Source organism: Callithrix jacchus, chromosome 18 (genome assembly GCF_049354715.1).
Source record: "Callithrix jacchus isolate 240 chromosome 18, calJac240_pri, whole genome shotgun sequence".
Lineage (NCBI taxonomy): Eukaryota > Metazoa > Chordata > Mammalia > Primates > Cebidae > Callithrix > Callithrix jacchus.
Genome location: NC_133519.1, coordinates 6,291,634 through 6,310,922, shown reverse-complemented (window position 1 = coordinate 6,310,922; position 19,289 = coordinate 6,291,634). Strand labels below are relative to the sequence as shown.

General features: G+C 42.7%; 1 long non-coding RNA gene across 1 annotated transcript in view; it reads right to left on the bottom strand.

Annotated features, from left to right (window-relative positions):
• Window positions 1–14,038, bottom strand: part of LOC144580139 (uncharacterized) — a 150,763-nt gene extending 136,725 nt beyond the window's left edge. The window contains exon 1 of the long non-coding RNA XR_013529177.1: window positions 11,516–14,038. This is a non-coding gene — a long non-coding RNA (uncharacterized LOC144580139). The remainder of the gene's footprint in view (window positions 1–11,515) is intronic.
• Window positions 14,039–19,289: the final 5,251 nt, after the last annotated feature.

Sequence of the window (19,289 nt, the reverse complement as noted above, 5' to 3'; positions counted from 1 at the left end):
CTGTGACTGGTAGTTTTGCAGACTGGTCATCTCAAGGTGGAGTGACACCATAATGGGACAGGTGGAGCACCAGTGAGGAAGCTCTCATAGGCCTGAGCCAACTGAATTAATTAAAGCCAAGAGCAGTAAAGGGACCCAGAGGGCAAACTCTGAGAGGCAGTCATACCAGAGGGGCACCCTCTCCCCAAACTGTATTACTCATTCCCACAGAAGTGTGTGCCTGTTTGCCTTTAATCTATTCTGACCATAAGCCATTTTGAGGTGGACACCCCAATCCCAATGATGGCTACCATGTTCTACATAGAGTAGATGCTTCACATACATCCATTAAACAAAAATGAGCGAACCAACCTTTATCATTGGGGATTTGTTGTTTCCCCACTGGTTGCTCCTGCTGCTCAAGGGTGTGCGTGTGTGTGTGTGTGTGTGTGTGTGTGTGTGTACATATGTGAATGGAATACACATGTATGGGGGGTGAAATACAGAATTGAGGCACCAGTAAGTATCCAATATGAATGTTTTTAAAGTCAGTGTCAGCAGCAAAGAAGGTACTGCACAGCAAAGATTTGCAGGGAAAAACCTTCTTACCAGACCACAGCCCACCACCCAGGCCCCACTGCATAAATCTGTATTTGAAAAGCTAATTAAAGATTTAGTGGGGGGTGGGGGGGTGTCTTGAAATACTTTGCCTTTGAAAGCTCCTTGTTAAAATGAAAATGCCTTTGGAAGAGGGAATGGTTTAAACTTCTATCGCTTTGCATTTTAGAGGGGATTATGATGGATATTTAAGAAGAGTCTGGAAAATCAGACCCCAGATTATGAGTGAGGAAAGGTGGGGCAAGAGGATGAGAAAACCCAACAGAGAGAGCTGCTGTCAAAAGGAGCTTTGTCACCTGTGAATATAATTTCCACAAATTTGCTTGGGGAGGCCAAAGGTTTAACGGCCTCTCCTCAAGGAATGCTTTGCAGATCTCTAAGACAAATGGACAAGCTTAGGTTAGATTCGATGAAACGAAAAGGTGCTACACTCATGCAAGGTTTTTACGATTAAAGGCAACAAGCAGCGTCTTGGAGCTCTGTAGCATCAAGACTTTTGCAGCCTGGCCATTCATCCCCTGGTTGCTAGAATGAGGAGCAGCAGCAGATCAAGCCACATCCACAGTGGTGGGATGAGGTCTTAATGCCTACTCCAGAGAGCTCAGGATCCAGTAGGAGCATCCAGGGAAGTGGGTGTGGAGAAGGAAGTGAAGGATGGAGAGTGGGAAATAATGAGAAGAGAAAGAGGAGGGCGGGTTAAGCATCTGGAAAATTACTGCAGTCTCATGGCTTTGGCTGCTTCAAAGCCTGGATGAGTCATCAGCTGGTTGCCTAGGCAATGACTATTTTCCTCCTGCTGCTGATCAATTTCATCTGCACAAATGTCCCATGAAACTGTGAGCTGTGAAGATAATATACCCGAGTCACAGAAAGTCTTATCAGATGAGGTCTGCATTTCAAGTGTTCTGAAAAAGACCTTACTTATACCAAACCATCCACCTTCCATCCCACCCCAGACCACACACACTCACACACCCCTACCCTATGGGTAGTGATGGGCCAGGACAGGGGTACAGGCAGGAGGAGATTGCCACCTCTGCCTTATTCCGTTTATGATCCTAGGATCTTAACTGACCAAGCTCACGGTCTCCAAATAGAGACAGAGGATATGTGGTCATTCTCTCATGTCTTAAAACATGCTTGTATTTTTTAAAAAACACAGCCACAGAGGACAGCCAAGTGCAATGCCCTTTAAGCTGTGACCTGCACTCTGTGCTCCTGGGTTCAGAACAGGGGAGAATGGCTACTGTCTCCACCCTTCATCCTCCCAGAGACAATGCTGTACCTTTCCCCTACCTTACTTTCCTTCCTGGCTCTAGTTACTACATACTACATACTAAATATGCACTTTTCTGTGTCTTCCCTACGAGAGCATCTGCTTCTTTAGCAGAGGAATTTTATTTATCTGACTCACCACTGCATCCTTATCTCCTAGCCTAGCTCATCCTACACACACTGAGTGCTCAGTAAAAGTTTGTTGAATGAATGAAAGAAAATGTTCTTGGACCATCTCCAAGACAACACTAAAAAATGTTTCAGAAATATGACCAAACTGTTTCCAAGGTGACAACACCTACACTAGGTCTAATCTGGAAATTGTCACAATTTTTGTGATTTCCCTCCTTCTACCTCCCCTGTGTAGGACATAAAGAACTTTGGAAAGGTCTTGTGCGAAAAAAATATACCCAAGTGTCATATACATGAAGTCAGCCCCTAGCACAAAGCCAGAAGAGCCGTCATGTCCATTTATATGTTGCTGATATTCACTAAGAGTTTGCAACATAGCAAGTACATTACATATATTTTCTTATTTCATTTTCACAGCAGCCCAGGTAGTAAATATTTGATGATTCTCATTGTTCAGGTGATGAAACTGAGACTAGGAGAGGTTAAGTCATATGCTCATGATATGCATGTCATGTGTGGTAGCATCAGGACTTGACCTCAGGTCTGAGCTCTTAACCACCACTCCATATTGTCTCTCTGTTTGCCGCACCCTTCTGCTTATCAGGATAGCCCTGTTGGTGGTATTTCCAACACACTTTCCTCCTTCAAGCAGCTCGGAATCTCTATTTTTTCCTAGAGTGGTTTGTATTTGTACTAAGCTTTCTTGTTTTCCACGTATTTTCATATACATTCTATAATTTGCTCTTCAAAACAATGTTTTTTGATAAGCAGGACAGACATCATACTCTGCACATTTCAGACATAGAAAATAAGAAACAAAAAGATTAAGTGACTTGCCTGAAACTATTCATTTGTCAGAGCTAGGATTTGCATGCTGGTGCTCAGATGCGACCACCCCTCCTGCCCAGATGCTCTCTAGAGAAGAGCATCCCGGGTGCTCATGGTAGGAATGGCCCCATGCCTTGAACCACACCCTAAGTTGGCTCTGGGCCCCCACCCCTTCTCAGAGCAGTCACTGGGAAGCCTCAAGTTTGCAAATCACTGATCCACATTGTCAGCTAATTGTAGGCAGATCCTGCCCTGGGGAACCTCAGGAATCTTTTCCCAGAACCTTCAATAAGAGGAAACCTTCCATGATTTCAGAGACAATTTGTATATCTAAGAAAGGGTCCAAATGTTACACTTAATTCAGAAGATGGTGACAAATATTTAGACCTAATTTTACTCTCACTCTCCTTGCCCTGATCCCCTCAGTCTCCATCCACTCTCCACCTACCCCTTTCCACTCCGCAAAGAAATAACATTAGATCATATTCATAGAATGAAAAGGCTCTGAATTACAGCTTTATGAACATGATTCTGAGAAACCAGTTTATGAAAGATCCGTATCAGCTATTCAGGCTAAGTGGGGATGAGTAATTGGAAGAAACAGGATTATAAATTTTAGTCTACTCCTTTTTAGAAACTCTTGTGAGATGTCATGGCTGACTAGCAACCGACAAGCATATAAAATGAGCACAGTAATGATCACCAAAAGTGAAGAAGTTTGCCTTACGTGGTTTCTGTGGAACAGTCCACTTGCCTGCCTGAGCCATTCCTTTTCTTTAGCTTGTCTTCATTTCCCCATGAACCCTGGGACAATCTTCATGCCCTCGTGAAAGCTATATTTGTCCTTCTGTGCCTGAGCCCATGTGTTTTGCACATGTATCTGCTTGTTTGCATTTGTGGGAGCTGGGTCGAGTGAGGACCTACCAAGCTGCAGGCACTATGATGGGAGTTTTCCATATATAAACTCACTACGCCTCCAGTGGACCTATGATGTGGGTGTGATTGCTAGTATTGTTCTCCTTTCACAGGTGAAGACACTGGGACTCAAAGAAGTTAGAAGATTTGCCTAAGAACACATAACAACCACTAAAAGTTATCCTAGTGATATAACTAGAATAGTAACTGGGTATCAGCACTAAAATACATCCACACATTCTTTCAACACTCTTATTTCAGCATAGAACTACTTTTTTCAATGAATCTGATTAGTGCTAACATTAAGCAACTAGGGAGAGAAAACTATGTGGAATCTTTAATGACTTTCTCTTTCTCCACTTAAGAGATCTATAATGACAATGTTCATCTTAATTTCATTTTGGCTAAATGTATTTCATGTCATTTGTACGTTGTTTATAGCTTAGCCCCTCATTATGTTATGGGACAAAATTATTTACAAAACAAGTCAGAGATCTTTTAGATTTTTTTAAACCACCCATCTCCTCAATTATCAGGGCAGGATGATAGCTATTTAGCATTTCTCCAGGAATAAGTCACCACATCAATTCTAATAATGATACATGAAGCCATGTTGGAGTATATGAATAATTTGCTCCTTTCAATCATTGTACCATTGCTTGATTGAGCTTAAGAAAAATTTTTTGATGGATTAAGTGAAAATTAAGTCTGATCTTAATGCAGCCTCATATATGAACACATATCTGAAGAAAATAAGCTAGACCACAAATAATAAACCTGCCAACATCTGCTTTAATTATTTACATATCTGACCCACAATTTGGAAAACACTCTCCATTACACTCTTGTTCTAATTAGATGCATCATTGTCCAGTCTGTGAATAGTGGAAGAATGGTGGCCAGTGGCTTTAGGAGGAGCAAAATATTCTCAAATTATTTTATTTTTTCCAATATTAAAATCTATTAATAAATTTTTTTACTTCCTTAAAGCTATGCACTTTTCCTTACTTCATAATTGTGCTTAGAAATTCAGTATAAATCACATTTTTATAACATAAAACACTTATTTTTGTATGTGTGCTCCATTCATTTATGTGATTAACTTATATGGGTATTTTCCTAAAGGAACTGTAAGTTTTATTAAATATAAATGGCCTAAGCTTGTTACCATTAAAATATTAGGACTTTAAAGATAGTGGCTGCAAGAAGATCTGGGAAAGATCAAAGACCGTAAAGCAAGTTAGGATAAAAAAGAAGCCAAAAAAATTTTTAGAAGCTCAGGTCTTGGCTGGGTAGTACTATCAGAGCAAGAATATATGTGGCCTAGGAAAGAAAAATGACATTAGAGAGGTAAGCAAAAGTCAGACCTTGAAACACTTTACCAAGGAGCACATCAAGAAAAATTCACTGGAGGAGAAAGACATATCAATTTGGAAATTGGATTTGAGAAAAATGACTCAGTCTGCAGTATGGAAGAAGTAATGGAGGGTGGAAAATACTGACGGCAGGAAGAATGGTAACCTGGGTTACATATGGTACCCACATATAGTAAAGCAACAAAGGACTAATCCAAGGCAACCTCAGTGAGGATGGAGATGCATTGATTGATACAGGAGAATTTAAGGAGGCTATGGAAGGTAGTAACTGGTTTGCTGAGCAAGAGAAGATGCACAAGTGAGTGAACGTTGTTCATCCTTAAAATGAACAACTAAGGGGCCTGTGATGACATTTACGGGAATAAGAAACATAGCAGAAGATGTGTGTTTCACCAAGGATTTAACATACTGAACTTGAAATGCCTTTGTGCATCCTAGTAGAACTATCTAGTAGAGAGACTCTTCGGTGCAACACCAGAGAGAAGGCTGGAGATAATTGGTACTCATCCGAGGAAGCCGAAATTGGCTTTAAATAAGGTCACTCACCATTAGGGTATGGCGTAAGAAGAGAAACACTGAAGTTTAAGAGGGGAAAGAAGGGGATTCCATGAAGGAGGTAGGGCTAGGAAGGAACCAGAAGATAGTGATGCCTCAGAAGTCAAAAGAAAAGAGAATTGCTAGAAGAAAATGGTCCACACAGGGCCAAGCACAGTGGCTCTTACCTGCAATTCCAGCACTTTGGGAGGCAGAAGTGGGAGGATCACTTGAGCCCGGGAGTTCAAGACCACCCTGGGTAACATAGGAAGATCCCCGTCTCTACATAATTTTAAAAATTAGCCAGATGTGTGGTGCGCACCTGTGGTCTGAGATACTCGAGAGGCTGATGGGGAGGATCACATCACTTGAGTCCAGGAGTTCAAGGCTACAGTGAGCCATGATTATGCCACTGTACTTGCACGTAGGTGACAGAGCAATACCTTGTGTCAGAAGGAAGGAAGGAAGGAAGGAAGGAAGGAAGGAAGGAAGGAAGGAAGGAAGGAAGGAAGGAAAGAAAATTGTTCACAGAAAGAATGCAGAGACTAAAAAGTGTTCTTGGTTTCACAGAGTTCTTGGTGACTTCATTTCAGTGCAATAGGGAGGGTAGAAGCCAAATGTAACAAGTTTGAGTTGAAACAGATCATAACTCAGAACTCCAAATCTCAATGCAGTTTGAAAACTACTCATCAAATCCAATATTCCAATTTTACAAATGAGCAAACTGAGGCCCAAAAAGCAAACATGATATCCAAAGTCACATAGCTAGTGGCAAAACCAGGACCTCCTAACTTCCATCTCTCTCTCCAGCGTCATTTTGGACCTGCCCATGATACCGTTACAGTTTACATACAGTTTACTGCTGGGATGCGATATGTCTTGGACACCATCAAGCCATTCTGACCCTGTGTCTGAGATACATGTGTCACCATGACCCTAAAGAACAGGACGGTGGCCTTGTCCATCAGGACAGTTGTCTTGTCCATCTTCTCTGCCCACTTCTGATTAAAAGCTTAGAATTTAGGATTCAAACTTTAAATAGTTCAGATGAGCAATCATTAATAAACAGTGCAGTTCAACTGCATTGGATCCTTATGTGGTCCCTCCTGAATGTGTACGTAAAGAACCTCTGATTCCTTTATCACTGGAAACAGAGAGCAGTCAGAGGAGTGTGCAGGGCTCTGAGGTGAGCAAACCTGAGTTCTAGTGGGGACTCCTTAGGTAACGTTTTAAGGTGAGCATCTATTGAGCACCTACTGAGTGCCATGCCTTGCGCCTTGCATAGGGAATGCAAAAACTATTAATCCCCAACCCTGGCTCTTGAGCTATCTGTTTTGCCCTGGCTGGATAGACTTAGATAGAGTGGAATCTCTTAGGCAGTCAAGCTAGTTTCCTCCAGAATCTTTAACTCAACCAATCTTAGGAGCCCTGCGATCATCTCTGTGCCTCCAAACTAAAATAGTGTCAGTGGCATGAGGAGAAGCAAATCTGTAAGGTTAGTGGTTATGAAGTAAGCAGGGCCAGTCCTGGCCAGAATTTAGCTACTCCTTTACCTTTCATTCCTCCTTTTCTCTCCCCTCCAGGGACACCTACTCAACATTCCATACCTGACCTCTACCTCTCTCCAGCTCTTGCTCTCACTCTCACCCTAGTTCTTGGACTCTGACCACAGTGCTCTCAATGATGCATGCTGTGTGTTTTTAATTAAGTTTCTTAACTTCTCTCAGTTCTCATGTCTGCAGGCATCAAAATACTCACCTCATAGGACTGTCAGAACAATTAAATGAGGCAATAAATAGAAGGTGCCCATCACAGTGTTTAGTGACACTAAACAGTTCTCCATAAATATTTGGTGTCACATTATTATTATAATTTCTGGTACCAATTGTTATCCCTTCCCTTAACAAATACTATCTTTCTTTGGGGTATTTGCATCCAGTGGAAGACAAAGAGCATTTAAATACAAACAGGTTCCTAACAGCAGGGATTCGGACCAAGAGAAATGTCATGGGCACCTACTTGGGACTCACAGAAGCTGCTATCTGTGCCTGAGCCTCCTTCCCGATGCAGTAAGGTCTGCCGCTCCACGTGGAGGGCCTACGTGGCTCGGCTGCTCAGGAACGAAGCTGATCACCATTAGGCAAGATGTGCCTTGGGCTCCTGCCAGGCAGGACAGGTGCAATGAGCCGGTGTTCAGGTGCAGCTGCTATCAACCAGAGCAGGGCCTCTTTTGTTGGAGGCTGACTTAGTTTTGTGGGCTCTACCTGACAGCCCAGGATGGCCCAAGGTCAAATGACCCAGGGCCTCATGGGAAGTTTATAATGAAGCCGGCAGAGCCGACTGTGCAGCAGCAGCAAATGTCAGCATAAAACTGCCTTCGGCTCCAAGGGTAGCAACATGACTCAGCATGTTAGTCAACCTCCTAAATGTCTCTCATTTTTATCCCTGAGCTTCATCCCTACAGCAGCTGCCTTAGCTGGGGCTCTTATAATTTTTCCCCAGGTGAATCATAAACAACTGATGTCTACTAAGTGGTTATTGTGAGCCAGGTAACATGTACTTAGACTTTTGCAGGCCATTTCTCATCAAAATCTCAACACTATGAGATAGGAATTATTTCTTTCCATTTTATAGACTAAAGGATGCTCAGAGAAATTAACTGGATCAGAGCATGCCCTCCTGTCCTCCTCCCACCATGGCTACCTATCCTCCCCACCCAACCTGCTGCCCTCTTGCTGTGCCTGTCTATCTATACCAACTATTAACCAGAGTCCGCCACGAGTCTCTCTCTCCTCCAACCCAGCTATGTCCACTTACAAGAATTCCTTCTGACATGAATCTGACCATGTCACTCACATACTGAAAATCCTTCAAAACTCCCTTTTAGGTCCAGATAAAATCGAGGCTCACTAACTTGGCATTCTCCTTTTTGAAAACTTGCTCCAATCCCCTTTCTGGTTCCACCCTCTGCTCCCTCCCACGTTCTGGCTGCACAAAGCCACTCAGCATTCCCCAAAGGCTCTCTGCTTTTGCACCTCCATCTTTAAGAGTAACGCCATTGTTCTCTGTGGACCATTATTTCCCCAGTTCTCTTTCTGGCAAACATCTATTCGTGCATGAAGATCCAGATCAAGTGTTACTTCCTCTGTGAAGCCTCCCTCAGATCCTTCTCTCTGTCCTTCTCATTCTAGTCACTGACCTGATACTACATCAAATGGCATGCAATTACTTGTTGGGAGACAGCTATCCCAATGAGGCTGGGAGCCCTCCCAGGATGGGGACTGGGGCTTATTTGTCACCTTTTAGATACAATACCTGCCTTAGGTCCTGGAGCAGTGTATTATTGAATATGTATTTCAGAGATGGATGGAGAAATCATTGTTTATTCATGCACACATTCATTCATTCAGTTACTTAGCTAATTACCTACTATGTGCCAAGCGATGCACTAGGGCACTGAGGAGGCAAAGACGATAAGAGTCAGAACTCCCTGAGGAGTCCTTACTTTGGTCTAATGCTTATATAATCAAGGGCTTTTATTGCCTTTTTCCTGACTCCCTTCCCAGAAAACAAACTGAACTGCAGAGCCTGCAAAATACCACCTAATGCCATCCTATTTAATATGGAACCAACTGCCATCCATTTAACTGCCACACTGCTTACAAGAACCTCAATCGTCAGGTCAAAGTCACAGCTTGTGCAAATAACCAATGTTAGATAGCTTGCAACTCCATTGGGTCCTAAATCCATCCTGATGTTAGTTCATTAAATTCTGTGAATTCAATTAACTCTCCTGATTAATCATGGATTAATTAACCCAACTGTGCTGACGTGAAAGTATTGAGGCTCACGGTTGTTATTTTTTTAGAGACAAGAGCTCATAATATTTGGCTGTGTCATTTCATTAGATCTAAATTGAAATCTTGCTGTCTGCCTGCTCTGTATTGTCTCATCATCTGATCATATGCTACTTGGCTCTCTAATTTTTTTTCTGCATAAATAGGCCTATTTCATCAATATAATAAGGATACTGGAATCACCTTCTGGGCAAGGACTTCACCCTTGTTTTTCACTGTTAAGTAAATTTTATTGTGTAAAAAGGCCCAGAAAAATAACTCGTTTTTTTTTTAATATTTAAGATATATAACAGGGCTGGGCACGGTGGCTCACGCCTGTAATCCCAGCACTTTGGAAGGCCGAGGCAGGTGGATCACCTGAGATCAGAAATTCCAGACCAGCCTAACCAACATGGCAAAACCTGTCTCTACCAAAATACAAAAATTATCTGGGCCTGGTGGTGGGTGCCTGTGATCCCAGCTACTTGGGGGGCTGAGGCAGGAGAATCACTTGAACCCGGTTGGTGGAGTCTGCAGTGAGCTGAGATTGCAGACTGCACTCCAGCCTGGGCAACAAAGCAAGACTCCATCTTAAAAAAAAAAAAAAAGATACATAACATGATGTTATGGAATACATATAGATTGTAAAAAGGTTACTATAAGTAAAGCACATTAACATATTCATCATCTCAGTTATCTATTTTGGGGGCAGGTAAAATCTACTCAACATGAATTCTATTTACAATAAAATTTTATTGCTTTTAATCCTCATGTTGTACATTATCTCTTTAGACTTGTCCGTCCTGAATATCTGCTGCTTTGAATCCTCTGACCTACTTCATTCACCATTTCCTCCCCTGATCCTATTCCCAGTAACCACTGTTTTTCTCTATCCCTGTATATTAGACATTTTTTTTAGGTTCCACATATAAATGAGATCATGCAATATTTTTTTTCCTGTATCTGGCTCATTTCACTTAGCATAATGTCCTGCAAGCTCATCCATGTTGCAGCAAGGGTCAAGATTTTGTTCTTTTTTAGGACTGAATAGCATTCCATTGTAATGATGTACCACAGTTTCTTTATGTATTGATCCATCAACAGACACTTAGGTTGTATCCACGTCTTGGCTATTATAAATAATTCTTCGACAAACTTGAGTGCTGATATCTTTGCAAGGTGATGATTTCATTTTTCTTGGGTGTATGCCCAGCAGAGGGACTGCCAGTTTGTATGGTAACCCCTATTCTTAATTTCTTTCAAAACCTTCATACTGTTTTCCATAACGGCTGTACTAATCTACATTCCCACCAACAGTGTACAAGAGTTCCCTTTTCTCTACAGGGACTCCACCTCTTAGACCCTCACAAAACCAACCCACCTGGTGCTCTCCTGCACACAGAGGTCACCCCAGAATTGCAGATGGCAACAGCTGGAAGAGAACCTGGAGATAATCTAATCTGAAACCCTCATTATATAAATGAAGGAAAATAAGCCCAGAGAAGGGCAATGACTCACCCAAAGCCATTAGGCTGAGTCAGGATTTCCTAAACTCAATTAATGATAATAGCAACACAATGGCTTAATTTATTTATTGCATATATATCCGCTGATTCATAAACAGCATGAGGCTACACGCTGAGAAGCTGGTAAGTGCCACATGGCTGGAGAGACACAGATTTGAGTTCAGGGCTACCAAGTCAGCCCAAGCCTGAGGGAACTGATTCCTAAAAGAAAGGAAATACAGAGAAGCGATTCTGAATTCTGGACAGCTCTTGCTCTCCAGAATTGCTGATTTGTTGCTGATTTTTAAGCAGCAGCAGAAACCACTGGGTAAAAGGGAAAGATTTTAGCAGCCTCACAGAGATATGGAAATAAAATGTGGAGTTCAAGACCCACCAAAAGGATGCTCTCGAAAAAAACACTCAAGACTTTCAGCAGGAACCCTTATGTTAATGTCCTATTGCAACAAATTTACCACAAATGTAATGGCTTAAAACCACACAAAGGTATGGTGCTAACCTGTAGCTCTGTAGGTTAGAAGTTGGACGAGAATCTCACTGAGCTCCAATCAAGGTAGCAGCATTCCTTCTGGAAGCTCCAGGGGAGAATCTATTTCCTTGCCTTTTCCAATTTACAGAAGCTGCTTATATTCCTCAGCTGGTGGCCGTCTTCCTCAATCTTCAAAGTCAGCAAGACCAGATGGAGTTCTTCTCACAGTTCATCACTCTGACCTCCCTCTTCCATTTTTAAGGGTCCAGGTGATTATGCTGGAGCCACCCAGAAAATCTAGGATATTCTCTATTTTAAGTCCAGCTGATTAGCAACTTTAACTCCATCTGCAAATTTAATTCTCCTTTACTGTACATATTCACAGATTCTGGGCATTAGGATATGAACATCTTTGGGAAGACATCATTCAGCAGACGCATCCTTGCAGTAAAAGTGACTTAGAAATAGACAAGTTCTCACAAAACTGAAACACAGCTGCGAATCATCTCAATCCCCAATAGGATGAAGGTGATGTGCCCCCAGTGTAACAGCCTGCCAGAAGCAGAAACAAATTCTCTTTGGAGAAAGCTAACATCATCCAGATGTTAACTGGATGTTATTCTTACATAAAATGTCCAGCATTCAATCCAGGATTCCCAGGAGTATATAAATATACAAGACCGAATGACCATTTTTCTGTCTTTCTTCTCCCACATTAGAATACAAGTCCCCTGAGAACAGGGACTACGTTCAGTCTGTCAGATCCCAGAGTTCAGCCCCGGCTGTGGGGTATGCTATTGCTCTGCAAATGTGTATTGAGTGAATGGCTCTAATACTCATCATGGCAGCACCCCAACAGAGAAAACAGTCCCAAGGAGCCAGCTTCGAGCAGGGGCTTTCAGAACTGGCATCAAATTCTCCTAAATTCAATACCATCTGTAATAAAGTCACACTTTGGCTGGTCGCAGTGGCTCATGCCTGTAATCCCAGAATTTTGGGAGGCCAAGTTAGGCAGATCACAAGGTCAGTAATTCGAGACCAGCCTGACCAACATGATGAAACCCCATCTCTACTAAAAAATATAAAAATTAGCCAGGCATGGTGGCAAACGCGGTAATCCCAGCTACTTGGGAGGCTGAGGCAGGAGAATTGCTTGAACTTGGGAGGTGGAGGTTGCAGTGAGCTGAGATCATGCTTCTGCATTCCAGCCTGGGCAACAGAGTGAGACCCTGTCTCAGAAAAATAAAATAAGGTCGCACCTTATCCAGTGCCAGCTCACAACAAGCCAACTTTAAAGTATAGTCATAACAAGAAGGAATTTTAAAAAAACAAGCTTCTGATGTTGCCTGCAGCTTGTAGCAGACAGGCTAGCCATTGGGAGCAAGCAGGCCTGTGGTGAGAGGAGAGAGGAGACCAGCAATGCTGAACTGACACCTGATTTCCTGTGATTAAATATATGTAGAACTTTCATCTGCCTCAACCCTTATTTGTTTTGAATCTTTTAAATATTTCTATTAGACTTAACTCTTCCAAGCTGCCTTCCAGGAAAATTGCTGAGAAACTAGAGATGCAGGAGTTCAGAGCCAGGGCCGTTGCATGCTGATGTGAAGCTTATTCCTTGTTTGCCAAACCATTAAGCCTCTGGGAGCCTGCACAGGCCTGCATTAGGCTAGAGGAGGAAGGACCTTTGTTGAAATTGTCTGCCAGCTGAGTCACTTTCTCTAATGTGTGCAAAGGCTTAGTGTGTGCAAATGTCACCTCCAGACCAGAAGCATTTTAAGAAATATTTTAAAGAGGAGAAATAACCATCATTTATTTGAGTACCTATTATGTGCTCAATCATGTGTTAAGCACTTCGCATGTTTGATATCACTTACTGCTTAAAACTCCGTGGAGTAGATATTGCTATCATTTTATGACAAGACTGAAGCTCAGTGACGTTAATTAATTGGGTCAAGATCACACAGCCAGGAAGTGGTAGAGCCAGTGGGTCAGTGTCACGCAAATGCCTAGGCGTTTGGCCACTAAAGCAATTCTGTCTCAACCACTAGTTCTGGTGACCTTCTTCTTGCATATGATCCAAATTGGCACATCCGAACATCTCAGTGGCTCCAAAAGCAAACATGAGAGGAAAAAGAACACATCTGTTGAATGTGGGTAGCTGAGGATCTTGAGCTTTGAGTGGGGCCATTTCCCCTTCTCTACCATGTGGGCATCTAATGGTGCCCACCTCTGTGATATTTCCAGAACCCTCATGAGTAATGGGCCACATAATTCAATGAGACTTTACATATGAAACAGGTGGAACTGAAGAGCACTGTCAGAGGGCAAACTAGCAGTTTCCTTTTCCCAGAACATACAGATTTTATGTGAAAAGAAAGAATCCTGGTCCCCCACATGTCCTTCAGGTTATTCCAACATCATCCACTTGAGCAGGCTCCACCTACAGGTTGCATGAGTACTGGATAGTATCTCCTGATGATTAAGTTGCTTTTCTGGGATAGCGCGATTCATTTATAGCTCCTTGTCACTAAAGCCGAGAGCCCAGAAGTCAGCGTGTGCGCCCATGGCATTGTGATCAGGTGAGGTTGCCGAGGCAACGGCAGCCGCGCCTGACGTCACTGAGCGAGGACACCTCCGCAGCCACGCGGCCGCGCCTCCCGCGGGCTTCACTGGCCTGTGTCAGGCTTAATTGATTCCCTGAGCTTATCCAGAACTCCCAGAACTGCCCTCCCACTCCCACCCACCTCAGCAAACACAGGAAGGGAGGAAGCTGCCTTTATGAAAAGGCAAAAAGAAAGAAAGAGAGAGAGAGAGAAAGAGAAAGAAAGAAAGAAAAGAAAAGCAAAACGAGGGGGGGTCCTGAATGATCCCCATGCGAATGTATCTGTGACTCTGCGTTGGGACCCAGGGAATGAGAAAATGGATAGCCGTGGGAGACTGGAAGGGGTTTGCCCTCACTCTGTGGAGCAGGAACAACAGAGGCAAATCTGATCAAGAAAGTTAAAACCCCTTTCTCCCCCCACTGCCTTCCTACTTGAAGCCTCAATTAATCTCCGGGCAAAGCCCATCACTCAATAAGTATAGTGATTTCTCCCCACAGAAAAAAAGGGTAACCACTGGGCAGGGAGGAGGAAGCTGGAGACCCCCGATGCCATTCTCTCAGACAGCCTACTGCCACCAACAAACGTTTAGCCATCCCCTTCCATGCTGTAAAACTGTTTCGGAGAAGCCTCCCAGCAGCCTCTGCACCCAGGCCCCATGTGACCAGTTCCTATCAGTGAGCAGAAGTGATCTGGGTCATTCTCAAATCAAAATGAGGCCATCCCCACCCTCTCTCGCCTTCTGCCGCCTCAGACTAAGATGGTAAAGCAGGGAGATAGAAGGATCCTGGATCCCTAAGTCACTACAGGTGTCCCTCAGTATCCAAAAAGGGTTGCTTCCAGTACCCCCACTGATATCAAAATCCAGGGATGCTCAAGTTCCTTTTATAAAACGATATAGTATTTGTGTGTAACCTATGCACATCCTCCTATATGGGTTAAATCATCTCTGCATTACTTATAATACCTGATACAATGTAAATGCCATGTAAATGATTATTATACTGTATTGTCCTTTTTCATTTTTTTTCAAATATTTTTTATCTATGGTTGGTGGAATCCACAAATGCAGAACCCGTGATACAGAGGGCCAACTGTACATTGAACACAGACATTGGATTGCTTTGTGAGTCAGAAACAAATTCTCTTGTAGTAGGCAACTGGGATTTCAGAGTGTCTCTGTAATGGCAGGTAGCATTAACTTCTACAGCCTTATCACCAGCAAGGTTAAGCCAATGACACATGCCTTGGGCTCAGAGGTGCCAGCACAATTGGGCCATCAACCAAAGCTGAACACAAAACTTACTCTAACAAGGCAAGCTACAGCAAAACACCTCAATGTGGCTGTTTCCAGGACACAGGAGAGATATTAGGCTAGAGACAGTCAGAGCAGTCAGTCAAGGCAGGGACGTTGGAAGGAAAATGAATTTGTTGAGGCTGAGGCCTCTGCTCAGTCCTCAGGCCATGTGTGTGTGTGTCTCCCTGAGCACACTATAAGCCACTGACATGGAGGCCCTTAGAGCAGCAGCTAGGTATAGAACCTCCCAGGACTGCTGTGTGCAGTTGTGTAAGTCACTGCATAAAGACATGTAGCCAAGAGTGTAAGTGGGGGCTGAAGTACCATGTCCCCTGTTCTTACCAAACCAGGCATTCTGGCTCAGAGTTGAGTTCACCTGAAGGAAAGGCTTAGGACTGCCTCCACCTGATGCTTTTTAAAATGTATGCAAAGGTGCCATTTGTGTCTAACTTTGCACCTGTGGTAACACTTTATACGCTTGGCACAAGGGCAGTGGACTGGTGGTAGCCTTGGCCTTCGTGAGTCTTGTAAGTCCAGGCCACAGAGTTCTCACTTTCAAGCCAGCCTCCACAAAAAGTCACATGCAAAGAAAAAAACTCTAACAACCAAAATAAAATTGAAAAGCTTGATCCCACAGCTAAAAGAAAAATATACTGTCTCTCTCTCTCTCTATCTCTTTCCTCCCTATCCCTTTTCTCAACCCAGAATCTCCTCCATGCTTATCTAAATCCACTTTCCCTTCCTGCAAGGGAAAAGACAGGAGTGCTCTTTGTTTCAAAGGGCTAGAGAAAGGCACCATAAATTTCACTCCTGGAGGCCCTGATGTGCTGCTAGAGACCAGAACAGGGACAAAGCAGGCCAGCAGCAATGGAGACCAGGCCCAGAGCAGCTGATGGGAGAGAAACTGGGAGACAAGCATTTGGGGGAAGGCTACAAGGAGGACAAGGACAAGTGAGATTCCAAAAACAATGTGTCAGAGATGCAACAGAGGATGAGCTCATTATGACAACAGGGTCTCCCACAGAAGACAAGTAAGACTTTTAAAGGAATGAAAGAGAACTTACACAGAGGCCCATGTAAGGAAATATCAATATTTCTTGCAAAATTAATCACTGAACAAGAATCATCATTCATAAATGACAGGGATTTTATAGGAAATTGGCACAACTTTTTCTGAAAGGCAATTTGGTTCTCTCTATCAAAAATTTAAATATTCAAACCTTTTGATCTAGCAAGTCCATTTCTAGGAACTTGGGCAACAGAAGGATTCCAACACTGGAAATGTCTAGAGAAACCTGTGCAGAGGTGCTCATGGTTAATAAGACATGCATTTTTTAGGTGTATTTCCTGTGAAATGTTGTCGATCTTTTTTACGAGAAACTATGCATCTGTGAGATGACTTAGTTAGAAATCAAGGTGCTATCTGACCTCATAAAGGAACCAAGACCTGATATTTAACTAATTGTTTCTAAACTGATTTCACCACTAGACTTGAAGCCCTAGTCACTATTCATTTTCAGACCTGTTTCAGAGCCAGGTATATAGTGGGTGCTCAAGTGCTCTGTGTTATATGAATTCATTATTTAAGCAGGCTTGGTTCAAATTTCGTATCTCACCTTCGTTAGGACAGTATTCTAGAAGCAGGGTCAGTGGATATGTGTTTTGTGCCGGATTGATCTCTGTGCAGTTGCTGGTTGAGGAAGAGGCAAATGAAGGGGTTCAGGAAAGGGAAGAAGCAGAAGAATATGGTTAGCAATTTAAGTTCTCAAGATCAAATAAGTTGGGATTTTTAGCTTGTTTTCCCTACCTTGACCTCTTGAAATTATATGCAGCCTATTTCTCGGGAAAAGGTATATGGTTTTCATGACCTTCTCAAAGAATTCAGGTCTGTGACATTCCAAAGTAAACATGATTAAGAATCACTAAACCAAGGGATTTCTGATGCAAAAATGAAGCATGATTAGACAACCTGTGCCAAGAAGTGATATACTAAAGGTGATAGAGAAACTAGTGAGAAAAGGCCACCATCACAAACAGACCTACAAATGACTGCAAAATAACTCACACTGATGTTCCAATTTTCCCTTCATAACCCTTTAATATGCTACTTCAAAGCATTACAACCTAAAAGGAGATTTATTGCAATACCTACTCAGCTCATAAACTTACCTTAACATTGTTATATGTCCTAACTGATTGCAAAAAGTCATTTTCTGACTTTAAAAAAACTAAAATGGAAAGAAAAATCTCAGAAACTGACAAACTGAATGTATAGAATATCACCTATAAGAAAACATAACACGGGATGTGTCACTACACCTTCCGCCTTAATCACAAAAGTGTTACTCAGATACTTTCAGGTAGACAGTCAAAAGCAGCTGATTTGCTGTGACAGCATTTCATTCAACTTAGCAAGTGAAGGAGGAACGCTATTCATTCATTTCCTAAATCCTCAGAATACCGAATTCTCCCCATTCAGCACAACCACTGTTATTTTACCAAAACAGCGGTCAATTTAGCCTCAACTTCTTTGCTTTTACAAAGCTCTGCTACTGGCCAGTTTGATTACCTTTCAACGTGTCTTTAGTGTTCCTGATATTTTGTAATGCACCAAAGTTAGATATAACAGAAAGAAATTTTTGGAAATTTGCCATAATATGTGTATTCACTACATACTAATTTATATTAACTATTGTGTTCCCAGTGCTTTTCTACTATAAAGGAGTAGATAAGATGGCTTTTCCTGAGACAGAACTTTTCACCTCCCTCTACTTCTTATCCTCCCATCACCCTGTTGGCTCCCATCCTTACTACTGACCTACAAGTTAACAAGTAGCCATGTCTGAAGCCACCTAGACCTCTTCCCAGGAAGATAACAGAATCACCAATACCTCTTGTCAGCACTTATCTGCCTGCTTCGTCATGCTAAGTGTTATAAAAAACAAATTCATCAGATGCAGCACTGGTCTCTAGATGTCTACCAGTGAAGCAGAGAAAAATCTGTACTTGCATACAAGAGACATCTGAGTACAGAATGGCAGAAGGAGAACTGACCTGGGGAACAGTACTCAGTTGAGAAATTGCAATTTAGTTTTACATCAGTTGAGTGATACAATAGTTATTAGAGAATAAATAAGTACACGCACATAGCCTTTGCATTTTATAATATGTTAAGGCTGCTTTTAAGATCAAGCACTGCTGCCTAGGACTTGTAAAATGGAGGTGGCCTAGGCCAGTGGAGCAAATACTGAATTGTGCGTTCAAACACTGGGGCTCTGAGTCATTCAACTTCTGAGTTCTTGTCACTTTATCTCTTCCACCTATAATGGTGGTGACCCCTAAAGTCCTGATATGGACTCTCTTTGTACTACCTCAGTCTTTCCTCTCTCATGACATTGGACAGAGTGGGAGGCTGGGAGACCTAAGGAGGCACTGAAGCAGCTGCACAGCCTGATACCTGGGGCATATAATAGCAGAGAGCCCAGTGGTATTGATTTGGTTGAGAAGTACTCAGTCCAGAACCAAGGTGCAAAACCCTGCCAGGAAAGCTTGAGAGGAGGAGCGGATGTGGAGCCAAAATATCCGAACCATGAGGACTAATGCAGGATGATTAGGCTGGTGCTTGTTGTGCATATCGTGCAACTCCAGGGGGCACCATTTTCTCATAATCATTTTAGATTTCTATAGCTATTTTTGCAAAATTGTGGAAGATATCAGAAAAGTATCTTGAGGAAGGATGCTATTTTCTATCCCGTACTGGGTTTCAACCTGGACTAGCTGACAAGCCTGAGATAGCGGGATGAGATGAGCAAGCCCAGCCCCAAGGCATGGCTCGAGGTTGAACTCCACCAGGGCCTTAGGAGCCCAGCCTGGAAGCACACACTTCCACGGTTACAACTGTCAC